Raw genomic sequence first — 14543 nt, forward strand, 5'->3', positions numbered from 1 at the left:
CAGGAACCTGAACAGGTGCCTCGCGACGATGCGCGCCAAGCGCATGTTGCACTTCGGCACGTATAATGCGTGCGATGTAGTTAGTGGTAAGCTGCTGCTTGCGCCTCCTGCAAGTGTTGCAGTTTGTCGCGGACAAACGAACGTATAAGCTCCCGAAGCGTTTCCACGTCAGTCGGGAATGATCCTAGGCCGGTAGTATAGGTAGCATTCAATTGCCGATCATACTGGCTCCCCTGCTGCTGGCGCCTTCTCCATGGCGACGGCTTCAGTGAGGAGCTCCGTAACCATCTTAGGCGGACTACGAATGAGTCCACCAATGAGCTGCTCTTTCACACCTCGCATCAAGTGTCGCAACTTCTTGTCTTCCGGTATGTTGGATTGGCTCGGTTGAACAGATGGACCATATCCTACACGTACATAGCCACATCTTCATTAGTCCTCTGAATGTGGGACTGGAGGGCCCACTCAGCTCACTCTCGAAGATAAGGGCTGGAGTACGTCCTCGAGGAGCATGCGACAGAACTCGCGCCATGATGTTAGGAGGCGCTTGCGGTTCTGGAACCATGTACGAGCACCATCCAGAAGACTGAAGTAGACATTCCTGAGTTTCGCGTCTTCGTCCCACCCGTTGAAATCCGCTACGTGCTCGAACTGAACGAGCCAGTCTTCCACGTGTTCAGAAAGACCACCATGGAAGGGACTCGGCACGCGCGGCTTTTGCAGTGTGTAGTAAGCGAATGCACCTGCAGCTGCAGCAGCAGGGGTGGCAGCAGCGGTGAGAGCAGTAGCATCCTCCATACCTGTCAACGTTGTAGTTGTACAGCGGGGCACAATCTCGGGGGCCAGTCCCCGAATTCTCCCGCTAGCACGGTGTACTGGCGTAAGATCCGGTTTCTGGCTCCCGTTCCTGCTACTGGAAGGGGTCTGTTGCTTAGGGGAGATTACCCCGCACCTCCACCAATAAAATGTTACGTTGAATACAAAGGCGACGTTCACAAGGCGGCAATACAAGGCCCGAAGTCCCAAACGGGGTCTGCACAGCACAGCCAAAACAAAGGCACTGGCCCGAGAGCTACTGCGTCTTCGTCTGCCTCTTTCTCGCTGGCATATTAAGCGCGTGGCGATATGTGTACCCTCAAGGACGTGCGACAAAGAATACTACTTCACGCGCAGAGGCCATAAATGACGAGCTTGTGATTCTTCTTAATCTCAATAGCTGGCGCTACAAGAGAAATATTGAAGCATATACCATTCGGGGGCACTATCTCATTTTTTGCACGACAAAACTACAAACGAGACATGAAAGCATTATTCACGACTGTTTCTTGTAAATCTACTGACGGAAAGCCAGCGTTAAATGGTGTATCCAAATAGCTCGCCGTTAGTACGCTGCACAACGTGAGCAGCGTGGGCTAATTGCGTAACGCAGTGCGCTGCAGGTGCAAGACGTCGCAGGTTTCACTCCCCGGTCGCGTGCTTCAAAATATTTTTCTTCCGAATTTTTTTCTTTATGGCTTATATATATATATATATATATATATATAGCGGAAACATGACGGCAACGGTGACGGCAAAAACCCACCGAAAGTGTCCATATCAATGCTATCGCAATAAAAAAAATCACGCCATAATCACGCAGTGAATGACAATTGAGGAGCTGGGTCGGAGATAATCGGGTAAACATTGAATGCTGCGTGCAATTCCTCTACTGTCATAAAAGTCGTGGCACGTTGGTATTGTAGCGACTGTGGTCAGGTTGTTGTCGAACCACAAGCGCTGGCACACCTTGCAGCTGTGGCCGAACGTGTGGTCGTGGAAATCGCGCCTGAAGCGCGCGCCGGCGCCACCAACTTCAGGTAGCGATCGCTTTCGGCAATTGACCGCTGCATCCCGCGCCCGCACCTCTTCGAGGTTCTCTTGCCGCCGCTTCCACGCTGCTTCGGCTTCGCGGGCTTGTATCTCGGGGTCCGCATGACGCTGACATCTCTCTGCGGCCACGCATGCTCTCACCGCAGGGACCTGGCGGGGAGCCCGCATGCTGCTGCCTTGCGAGCCCCCGCTCCGCCACCTTGTCTTCTTCGTTCATATTATTAGTATCGAAGCGCACTGACTGACGACTGTTGAAAGAGAGGGGAAGCGCGCAGTTGTGGCCCTCTAGCGGTCTCCTATCAAACTAGAGCACGCGCCGGAGTGGAGCGAGCGCCGCAAGCTACCGTTGGCTATGCTATATGTGGTTTTCCCTGCGTTTTAAAGACGATAGTCTTTCTTGGGATACTTAAACGGAGAAATTTTGGTCTGTCTTTCTGTTTGTCGGCACGTCACTCGATACAGCCGCTCAGCCAAAGTTGAACAACTTGACCAAGCGCCAGCCGTCTTGAACGGCTGACTAGGTTCATACTTGTGTACATTCTCGATCAAAAAGCAAACATTACGCATATCTGAGGCACAACATCACTAGGTAAGTATTAGGTGGTGTGTTCCTTTAATAGAAAATGCATACATACGCAATTCTAAAGACCTATAGTGTCTTAAGCTGCGCTAAAAATGCGACTGCGCTGAAACTTGCCTTCCTCCGTGCCCTCTGCATGAGCTCATTGTTGTGTTTCGGTTTCGGTTCAGTATTGCACTGTACGAATACCATGGGGCGCCGCTCTGGCATTCCTGCTTTACCCAGGCGACGTGCAAATAAAAGAGTGTGTGGAGAGTGCTCGTTGAGTGCGGACGTTTCTTCTGCCTCAGCGCTTCGCGCCAAACCGCGTGTTCGGGCTGGCTGGCGTCCCCGCCGGTCGCGTTGGTCACCGCCGGTCTTCGCCTGCTGCGGCGCCGGGACTACCAGCCCGCAAACACAGCACTCATGTTTCCCCGACGATTGCCAGATGGTGTCCATATCTCACGCAGCGCCTCTTCTATCGTCTTTAGACCGACATTTGGAGCAACGCACGCAGATACGCGAGCCAATTTTTTATCATCATCAAGGCGCTCGAAGACAAGAGGAAAAAGACTTCTCTTTCGCGCGAGCTGCGCCCTGTAGCGGTCGCCTCTGTAACTAAGGTTGCGGCGCGGCACATCGCCCCAGCTTAAGAACCTGGCGAGCCAGCTCCTAATACGGCGCTCATCTGCAGATGGCTCGTCAAAAGTCAAAACAATCAGGTCCGAAGAAGCACAGGGCGGCGGCTTTCTCACTGTGGCATCGGCGTAGAATCTCATCCTATCTCGGTATCCGAGTCCATTTTTTCCCCGAAGCTTCCCGACTGAATGCTGAAGGGTGCGCACCCGCCGATGCCGGGAGTCCGAATGAGGAGAGGTTGCCCGCCAACTAACAAGGATGCCCGCCGGCATGAAGGGGCCGAAATAAGTACGCATCTTACGAGGTCCCGTCGTCTCCCGCCATCCCCCGCTCGTTTTCAAATGCATTGAAAGCAGCGAACCACTGTTGAACCGTTGTGGGCGGAGCAGCCGCCAAGTGAAGTGTTTTACGAGCACCCACCGCCCCGCTACCCCACTGCCGGGAGGAGAGGACGTGAAATTCCTGAGCAAAACATGGCGTCGCGCTGCTTCTCCGGCTCCCGTACCACGAGAACAGACATTTGAAGAGAACTCGTGTGGTCGCGTGAAGCGTTCAGAGTGCAAACATAATCGATAGCTCATTTGGAGACTCCGCGGGCGATACCGCAGTCTTTGACAGCACATCGCCGTAGCGCGTACACAAAAAAAGCTACGATTCTGTAATCCAACCAGTCGCGTAGCAAACGCAAAAATACGCGGTGCCGCTGAAGTCAGGAGAAAGGTTTTGATTGTTCGCCGCTAATAAAGCCGTCAGAATAATTTCGGTGCGCGTGCTCAAAAACCTCGCCAGTGCAACGGCCATTGCGAAGCGAACTATAATTGTCTTCTACTCCATTAACTCATCAACGCCATATAGAGCTTTCAATATGAAGGCGAGGTTTTTTGTTGTGTTTTTATACTGCTGTGATGTATATGCTGGCTGTATCACGCAATACACGTTAACTTTTAACAACCATTGCAAAGTGCAATTTTATTCTGTTACACGTTTCCTTTCTCATAGAAGTACTTCCAGGAGCTCGCAAAACTCAGTTGAGAACTTGGTACTGATTTTATTAAATGCGAAGCGTTTCTTATCGAACCTTCGGCATTTTGAGCGTCTCTATCTACGTATCTATCTATTTATCTATCTGTCTAGCGGCGCACGTCTGGGTGCTCTCATGATCGCCTCCTTAACTTGGTGTAAACCAAAATTGGCATGGGAGGGTAAGAGGATTTGACGAATATGACTGTCGGGTCATGACATGAATAACGCGAAAACCTTGTCGCGTACGTCGTCAAACCCTTTCCCCCAGAGACGTGTGGCTCATACCCGTTTACAACGGGCCGCGGTGTACGGGTATGGGCCACAGGTGATTGACAGTTTATATCTACCCAGGAACGGCGAGAACAGACATTGGTCACCTAAATGCGAGAGCGCTAAGAAAAACCGACATCGGCAGCGTTGACCCGACGAATGGAAAGAATGAAAATTAGGATCCCAGAAGGAATCGAACCCAAGCATTCTGCGTGGCAATCAGGTATTCTACCACAGAGCCACGCCAGGTCTGTAAACTGGTTTGAAAAAACAGCCTATGCAGGCGTATTGTCGGTGCAACGTCAATTGTGTTTAATGTGCTGGCTATCTAATTTTCCAAGAAAGCAATAAACACTACATGGTACTCCTACGATGTGTACTACTACAATACAGGCGTCATATCAAATTAATGTCTGTGGTTCCAGTGTTGGCTCCGCTTTTATAGCAGTCTAATAAACATTACATTTGTATTCCTATGATTCAGCAAGCTATATTGAAGCATTGCTCGACCCTGGAGGAATACATTAACGAAAGTTGCGTATGATATTCACATCATCGCAGCGGATAGTGAACTTAGTCCGCCAGAACGACGCAGTGTCCCCTTCATTTCTTAAGAGGCTGGGCGATGGTGTCATACTGACCGAGAATGATGCCAGATTGACTGACAGCCGCTTTGTGGACTAGGCTACGTAGGTTACGTAGGCCACATACGCCCAGGTAGCCTACGAATACGACAAGCGCCATCCACTGATGTTGGTCTACGTAGCACTATCCAGACCTACCAGCCTCGACGGCCTATACCTCACCAACGCGATGGGTGACTGCAGGTTCCGACATGTCGCCGGCTCCATCGACAGACAATTTGTCGACGGAATGACCGAGGCATCCACGATTTCAAAGAGCTGTACTATACATCATATTTCACTACACACGGGCGCCTCGTCACCGCGATCACGACCGGATCCAGTAACATGTCATGACCAGCTGCTGGTGCTCACTGACCACGGTGATGCCTTGTTCAAAAACTGTCAAGAACCTGTTCTACCCATGCACACGGGTTCGTGAAACGTGCGTGCGTTCTCCATCATAACGGACAAGTGTAAGCACTACATATCACCTTACCGCTTCTGGTGTTGGTAATACCCACGTTGCCGTTGGCTCCGTTACCCAACTGTAAAGAACTGGTTATGTAACACATATGCGGCTCTTCAACATATATGTGTGCGTATAAAATTTATACAAATCTTTAGCGTCACTTCGTAACGTTTCGCTCAGTAGAAAAATTACGCCACAGTCACCTTCCCGCCGCATGCTTCCCGTAACATCGACTCCCACGGTACGTGGGATCTGCCGAATTTTTTTACATCACTCAACATCTGAAAGCCGATTTTCTCCTGCAATTGACCATATATTTTTGCCACTGAAAGCCCACTTAGTAATCAAGACCCTGTGTGCGTCATTGTTGCCTTTCTTATCGAATGAAAGTGGGAGTTTTGTTTGTTGACTGACAACATTGGACTGTTTTTGCCATCTTTTTACAACGGCGCTGCCAATATTGTATTTTGGCTGGCAACGTTATTCTATTGTTGCCGTCCTTACAGAATGGCTGCGCCAATATTCTATGTCGGCTGAAAATGAGGCGACTTGGTTGGCGTCCTTATGCAATGATAGTGCAAATATCGTATGTTGGCTGGCTACAATAGGCCCTTGTTGCCATCCTTGTTCGATGGCGGTATCAATATTGTGTTTTCGTTGGCTACAATAGACCATTGTTGGCATCCTCATAGGCTGACTTTGGCAAATTGGCTTTGTAGTGGCTTGAGTGGGCCGTCACTGGACCATCAATTGCCAACGTGTAAACAATATTGGTCCAATGTACTGCTGCCTGGGAACTTGTGTATACGTCGTAAATATGTGTAAATAAATACTGTGTGCATGAATTGGTGGTTTCTAAACTAATACTCACTAACAACTAATCACTAAGAGAGGGCGGTTAGGCTGTACTCAGTTTCGTTATCACTTTGAGTTTTTTCTCTCTAGAGAATATATACGTTCTTTGTTATAAATGTCTTGTGCAAGTTGGTATTTTGTACTCGGGCCGGCTGCAGTCCGACAGTTTTTCTTTCTTGCCTGATTAAAGGACACATTTGATGGCACTCGCAAACATCTCCTGTCTACATTAGTCTCGACTACGCAAACGCTGCTCCACTCGAATCTGGGGCGCGGCGGGAAGACCCAGTAGCTCTGTAATGGTTGCCGTGAAAGACGACCAGTTCCTAATTTCCATAACAGGGTTTTGAAAGAGAAGCTGTTAAGCAAATCGTTCCTTGAGAGTCGATTGCAGAAAACTATCATCTTAGCGGGTATGTGCGACTGTCTGGCTACCTGAGAGCAAGTACAGAAAGAAAGAAAGAAAGAAAGAAAGAAAGAAAGAAAGAAAGAAAGAAAGAAAGAAAGAAAGAAAGAAAGAAAGAAAGAAAGAAAGAAAGAAAGAAAGAAAGAAAGTGATGAGCGCAGAGACAGAAAGAATGATGTAAAAAAGAGAAAGAGAAAATTCTTGCCGGAAAACAATCAAACAATTCTTCGCGAGGCGAGATTTGAACCAGCGTAATGACCACTCGGCTATCCAGGGATGCTAGCAGAGCCTAGCCATAGCCTTGTATAGTGTAGCATAGCAAGGGATTGGGAAAAAGAAGTGAGTGCTAGCAAAAAAGATTTCATGGTGAGGAGCAGGAAAAGGAGGAGGGAGAGAGTAAAGCGTAGCACAGAAAGAATGAGAAAGAGAGAAATAGAGAGACAGGGAGAACAACGTAAGAGAGAGAAAGGAGTAGAGAGAAGAAAAGGATAGGATGAAAGAGGAAGCAAGCCTCGCGTCATCTAGCGATCAGATACCACACCACATGGTCAAACAGCGCATGCGCAGTAGCTATGCCTCGCCCATCCACGGAGATACCATTTCCTCTGAATCAAAAGCCTTCCGGAGCAAGAATGTACCAGCGCGAACAGACACCCAAAAGAGAAACAACACGTACACACAAGCGCTGACTGAAAACAGGATTTTTTGGCAAAATAACATACCTTGTAAATATCTGATTGAAGTGAGAGTGTTAAGAGGGATAGCTAGATGACAAGTATGCACACGTAGTTTAGCATGTGAGTAAGTGCACACAGTGTGTGGTCCGGTTTCAAGGGCGACGATGCTAGATAAGAGCAAGCACAAGACCGCGCGTATCAGCTTACAAACCTACCATATTGAGAAATTTGGTAATATGTACTTGAGAACTCCTTCGCTTGCTCTCTGCTGAGTTTTAACTTCTGGATGCGGCTATCGAGTTTCAGATTGCAAAGGGAAAATAAAGATGACGCTTTGTTGCGCTTTCTCTTAGTTGGCTGTTCTGCGCTTTTCATTGTTGTCATACTTTAAACCTTGTCATCTGCAAAAATGAATTCCGAGCACTCATCTGCACTATTGACAGGGAGGAATTTTACGGCCTTCTTACGGGCAACACAACGCTTTCGCCTGTCCGCTCTTCTCCTCTCAATCTACGCGACATTATGAAAAAAGAACTGTAGCCGATTACGAGCGTCGCACGTGCCCCGTCTCCTGTGCCCTTTCATGCGCCTTCGAATGTAGAAGTCATATCATGGCCTCCTGTACCAACTCCACCTGTGCCTGCGGCGGTTGTATACGACCATTTGGCCTCGATGGCAGCAAGGGCGCCAACACAACCGCACTTCTCTGCCTGGCATCCTTCGCGCCCTTTCTGCGTCTACTGCGGTATACGGGGACGTATATCCCGTCTCGGCCGCCGGCGCCACCAAGATAAACGACGAGGTTATTCTTCCTATGAGAGATACTGCATTCAGTGATCCGATCCCTACGTTCCAGGACCCTACATATCTTCGTCACGTCGCTCGCCCTCACCTCCACTACCCACCACGTACCGCCTTCTTCTCGCTCACCCCGCCCTCGTTCGCCATCGCCCTTACGTGCTGCCCTGATCCATATCGACAGTCACTCGGAAAACTAGAAGGTGCATATTTTGGAGGGCAAACTGCTCGTACCCCAAAACTTTTTAATTCCTCCGGCACGCCCTCCAAATTTACTGACGGTCTGTGTGGAAGATATTTCGCTGGACGGCCTTGTAGACAATGCAGCCGCCATTGCGGTCATTAACCACGAACCATGCCGTCGTCTACGAAAAGTGCAAACTCCGTATGTTGGTCCGGTGGTATGGGGCGCCAATGACAATTCGATTTACCTTAATGCACATTGTACTGATCGTGTTCTCATCGACGGAATACGCCATCATATACAGTTAGCGATGTTATCTTCACGTGCTCATCAGATTATATTAGGCTGGGACGTCCTGTCAGCTGCATCCGCTGTTATTTCGATTGGTTCACCCGTTATTCGCATTACAGACACCGATCATTCTAGTACTTATGATTTCTCGTCACCCCACCTTGTCGCAACGGCGGATTTTGTACTGCCTCCAGCCCAAGAACGTATTCTCACAATTAGGTTAATATATACTATAGACAGTGACGCAGTACTTATTCCTTATCAGCGCTGCATTCTTCGACGAATCACCATCACCTCTTGTCTTGTGCGGTTCCCACCTCGTCATGCCATTCTCACCGATTACCACGCCACATCAGAGCCGCGACTGCTGCTGGAAGGGTCCGCTGTTGCCAGCCTTATCGACACAGCAACGGTATGTGTTGTTACTATATCATCTCCGTCGTCATTCTAAAAGTGTACGCCCGCCGGAGGTCCATCTAGTGCTCAAGGCCACTTTGAGAACTGATCCCAACCCAACCCAGACACCAAGCTTGTTTTGACGTTTGCTCATATGGCTGAAGTCAAACCAGGGTGGAAACTCATTGCATCGACACAAACGAATCCCGTGTCATTAGACGCAGCCGTTACCGTGTTTCATCTTCTGAATGCACGATTATTGAAGAACAATCAATGACATGCTAGCACGCAACACTATCAGGCCTTCAGCAAGCCCTTCGTCTTCTCCTGTTGTCCTAGTTAAGAAAAATGATGGTTTGCCGCGATTTTGCGTTGAGCGCACTGAACAAAATTACCCGGCAGGTTGTATATACTACGCCTCGCATTGACGATGCCCTTCACACCTTACAGGGCGCAGAATACTTTTCAAGCCTCCACTTGCGATATAGCTATTGTCAGATCCCGATGCATGAGTCTGATAAAGAGAATACTGCATTTGCTACAGCTGATGGACTCTTCGAATCCAATGCGAAGCATTTTGGACTTTTGCCTTTTACACCTTTTGCATTTCAGCGAATGATCGATATGGTACTGATGGTTTAAAATAGAAGGCCTGCCTTTGCTACATGGACAACATGTCATTTTTTCGTCCTGCTTCTCACAGCATGTCGAACATCTTGACGAGGTACTGACGAGTCTAGCCAAAGCTGGTCTTTAGCTAAATACCAATAATTGTTGGTTTGCGAGTCGCAGCATTGAAGTGTTAGGTCACGTCGTCAGCAAGGTGGCAATTGAACCCGATTCCACAAAGGTTGCCGCTGTATTGGACTTTCCTAAACCCACCACCCTTAAAATCCTTCGCAGATTCATCGGCTTAGAGTCATACCTCCGCAACTTTGCCCGTTTTTCGCTACTGTCACAGCCCCTTTTCACAAATTTCTTACCACGAGCGCACCTTTTCTTAGACGGATGAATGTGAAGCCGCTTTTCAGACTCTCAAGCTATCTCTCACGTCGGGGCCAGTGTTTCACCATTTAGATCCTACAGCCCCTACTATCTTACACACTGACGCAAGTGGGCATAGAATCAGCGCTGTCCTGCTTCAGCGGAAACAGGCTTCGTAAGAACAGGTCGTGGCTCATGCGAGTAGTGGAGCCCTGGAATAGGGGCTCCACCCACCCGCTCCCTAAACACTTTTTAGGGGCGAAGCTCCTTAAGGCGGCACCCGTTCGTCCCTCGTAGTTGTAGTAGTAGTCGTAGTGCGTAACCATTCTTACGCTTTGACCTCCAAGGTGGTGCCGGTGGGAGATTTTTCCTGTGCGTTGTTGAACAATAAAAAATTTGCAGCGTGCGCGTTAACTAAAAGCCGAATTCTTCTGTCTCTCATTCCCCATTAGCAGCATTGGCATGTTCCAGTAGGAAACGTTAGTAGAAGTAGAAGTGTAAGTGTTAGCTAAAAGCCGACTTCTTCTGTCTCTCATTCCCATTAGCAGCCATTGTTTACCTCCAAGGTAGTGCCTGGTGAGATTTCTCCTGTGCGTCATTAAACAATAAAAATTTTGTTCAAAACGCCGTTGATTGATGAAATAAACCAACGAAAGACGCCAGATGTTTTGTAAAAGCAAAACGAAAGAACGCCAGATGTTTCCAAAGCAAAATGAAAAGACGCCAGCTGCTTAACGAAAGACGCCAGACGTTTTCTAAAGCAATGGTTTTCTAAACAATGAAAATTCACAGCGTACATGTAAAATTAAAGTGAGCTGCAAGTCGTCATAACTCATCGAACCTTTAGTATAAACGCGCCCGATCTCACGTCGGTGATGATGTACTGGGCAGAATTCACGGAAGATTCACGGTTTACCGATGAACCTGCGCAGCTTCGCCCACTCATCATCATTCACTCCGTGGATATGCTGTGATTTTTTCTTTTCTTTTTTCCTTCAATAAACGTTTTGATATATATGTACTCTCTCTCCAGCTAAGCAGAATTACAGCATCACTGAACGAGTGATTGTTCATCACTGGTCAGTACAAAAGCTTTGCCCCTGTTTGTACGGCCGCCATTTTACAATCGTGACTGACCACCACGTGCTTTGCTGGCAGTCCTCTCTGAAGAATTTGTCACGATATCTCGGCCATTGGGGGCTCCGATTGCAGGAGTATGACGACAGTGTCACATATACGTCGGGTAGAAAACACCAAGATGCCTATGGTTTGTCCCGCTTCCTTCACTCGCCAAATAATCATGTGACACCTTCCTGCTGTGTAGCAACTCTCATGCATGTGAACACAGAGGTCACCTGATAGAGTTCACTGCACCGGCTGACTTTCTTCAGTCTACAAACCTCGTCTCTGTCTAACGTGCAGATACATACTGCCGTACAATCATCGATCAGCTGATTGGCTTGTACCGTGCTCCCAACAGCCGCCTAAAGGGCCCATAAACCACCAAAAGACGCTCGCGTGCTCCTCTCCGTGCCTTCTCTATCGAGAACAGCCGTCATGACGTCACCTGTATGATTAGGTGGCGTCGCGAGCAAGAGACGCTGTCAGTGGGCGAACAAGTGCCCGTTTTCTGCCAGCAGATGCGCGCGCTCCTCGGGTTTCCACCTCAGACGCTGAGGAAGGGCACTCGGAGAGGTGGATAGGCGAGCCGACGAATGCAGCCTAGTGAAGGAAATTGCGAAACGAAAAAGCGCGTGCAACTCCGCCAGCGTTTGCTGTAGACTCGTGCATAACTGCAACGCCACAGCTGAATTTCGACCTCTGGGGGGTTAGGGGCCCTTTAAACAGAACTCACGTGCTTCAATCTTCACGACGAAGCGCTACTTTGGCAAGTTTACTATCCTGTCGGTTACCAATGAGTCTCGATCGTCCCTTGCCTACTTTGACTCCAAGTTTTAGAAGCCCTTCACGACGACCCACCGGCTGGCCACATAGGTTTTCACAAAACCTACGATCGCATCATAAGTCGCTGCTCCTGGGCTGGTCTATCCACTTGCACTGCCAAGTACGTCGATTGCACTTGCCATCACTGAAAACGTTCGACATCTCTTCCCGCCGACACCTCACAATCCCTACCGTGCCCTTCTGCTTCTTTCGAATTGGTGGGCATAGACTTATACGGACCTCTTCCGCTTACACCCGCCATTCGCCACTGGATTGTCACTGTCGTAGACCACCCAACTCACTACGCTGAGACGGCAGATCTTTCTTCTGGCGCTGCCTCCGATGTAGGCGAGTTTATCCTGCATGCCATTATATTACGCCATGACGCCCCTGGTGTTCTTCTTAGAGGCCGTGGCATAGAAAATTATTTCCCATGTCCTTGCTAAACTCCTAGAGGCCTCTAACACCGTCCATCAGACCACTTCGGCATATCATCCCCAGACAAATGGTCTTACTGCGCATTTTCATTGAACTTTGTCAGACATGATCTCAATGTATGTTCAGCCCGATCACTAGAACTGGGACGCAATACTTCCTTTCGTCACGTTTTCCTACAATACTGTCATACAAAGCACTAAAACTTACAGCCCGTTTTTCGTGGTGTATGGACGTGCACCGTCTTTTTCCCTGGACCCTACCTTCAGGTCCGCCCTCTGCACCATCTGCGTCCCTCCCAGAAGAGTTGGCTGCCCGCGCTGCCCACTGCCATGAAAACTTCCCGTGTCAACACCGTTTCTATTAATGCCAAGAGGAGAGTTAGTTGTGATGCGCCCACTTGTTCTAATTGTGTTCCGTCTTGCGCTTTGGTGAGTGTCCCTCTTTAGCACCTATGCAGCGCCAGACCCAGCAACATATGTTCAACACGAAGAGTTCTTTCGTACCGCCCAGGCAAAAAAGGACTCCTTTGGACACATGTTCACATACCGGGGCTCTGAAAAATTTCTTCACAGATATCTCGGTCCATACATCGTGCTTGAAAGAAAATCTTCCGTGAATTATCGCGTCGCTCCTGTTAGCTCAGCTCCTGACCACCGTCGTTGCGTCAGCGAAATCGCTTACTATGTAGTTCATCATTTTCACCTGGGAATTCAAATAACCGTAGTAATCATAGTGCTTTTCTCGCAGAGTGTTAGGTCTCTAGTTCGCGCGCCTGTGTTGTAAAATAGAACAATCGCACCGCCGTGCGCCCACACACACACACACACACACACATATATATATATATATATATATATATATATATATATATATATATATATATATATTAATGAGAACAAACAGACAATAATGCCAAGGAAAGTATAGGGGATGTTTTTTAGTAATAAATGTAAGGCAATTGTGAAGAAAGAAAAGTGGACGAAAAGATAGCTTGCCGCGGGCAGGGACCGAACCTGCGACGTTCGAATAACGCGTCCGATGCTCTACCAACTGAGCTACCGCGGCGGCCATCACCCCGTCCACTTTATAGGGTATATGTGTGCATTTAAACGTGGGAGCGTCGGTCAGCGCCGCCAGTAGCCATGACGGCGAGTGTGGACACTCTTTTTCTGCCTTGTTGGCGTCACGTAGCACGTGAACTTATTACGAGCTGGCAGCTGACCAATAATCCCTCGCATACTACCTGAAAGCATCAAGTCTGCCAGAACGAGACCCTCGCTATAAATGAAGGAAAGAAGTGTTGACTTCAAGGGCTTGTTTTCTTTGTTATACACAATATTAATCAGAACTAACAGACAATAATGCCAAGGAAAGTATAGGGGATGTTTTTTAGTAATAAATGTAAGGTAATTGTGAAGAAAGAAAAGTGGACGAAAAGATAGCTTGCCGCGGGCAGGGACCGAACCTGCGACCTTCGAATAGCGCGTCTGATGCTCTACCAACTGAGCTACCGTGGCGGCCATCCCCCCGTCCACTTTATAGGGTATATGTGTTCATTTAAACGTGGGAGCGTCGGTCAGCGCCGCCAGTAGCCATGACGGCGAGTGTGGAACACTTTTTCTGCATTGTTGGCGTCACGTAGCACGTGAACTTATTACGAGCTTATTACGCTCGTAATAAATTACGCTCGTAACCTATTACGCTCCCACGTTTAAATGCACACATATACCCTATAAAGTGGACGGGGGGATGGCCGCCGCGGTAGCTCAGTTGGTAGAGCATCGGACGCGTTATTCGAAGGTCGCAGGTTCGGTCCCTGCCCGCGGCAAGCTATCTTTTCGTCCACTTTTCTTTCTTCACACTTACCTTACATTTATTACTAAAAAACATCCCCTATACTTACCTTGGCATTATTGTCTGTTAGTTCTCATTAATATTGTGTATAACAAAGAAAACGAGCCCTTGAAATCAACACTTCTTTCCTTACATATATATATATATATATATATATATACATATATATATATATATATATATATAGATATATATATATATATATATATAAGGATCGGGAGGGGGAAAGGTTTGCTTAGGGCCCATCAGGAGCGAGGAGTA

The 14543-nt window shown here is 48.3% G+C and overlaps 1 non-coding gene across 1 annotated transcript; it reads right to left on the bottom strand.

The window, feature by feature from the left end:
• Positions 1-13872: 13872 nt before the first annotated feature.
• On the bottom strand, positions 13873-13945 carry Trnaa-cgc (transfer RNA alanine (anticodon CGC)). The gene has a single exon. It is a non-coding gene; the product is annotated as a tRNA-Ala (tRNA).
• Positions 13946-14543: the final 598 nt, after the last annotated feature.

Source organism: Rhipicephalus sanguineus, chromosome 7 (genome assembly GCF_013339695.2).
Source record: "Rhipicephalus sanguineus isolate Rsan-2018 chromosome 7, BIME_Rsan_1.4, whole genome shotgun sequence".
Lineage (NCBI taxonomy): Eukaryota > Metazoa > Arthropoda > Arachnida > Ixodida > Ixodidae > Rhipicephalus > Rhipicephalus sanguineus.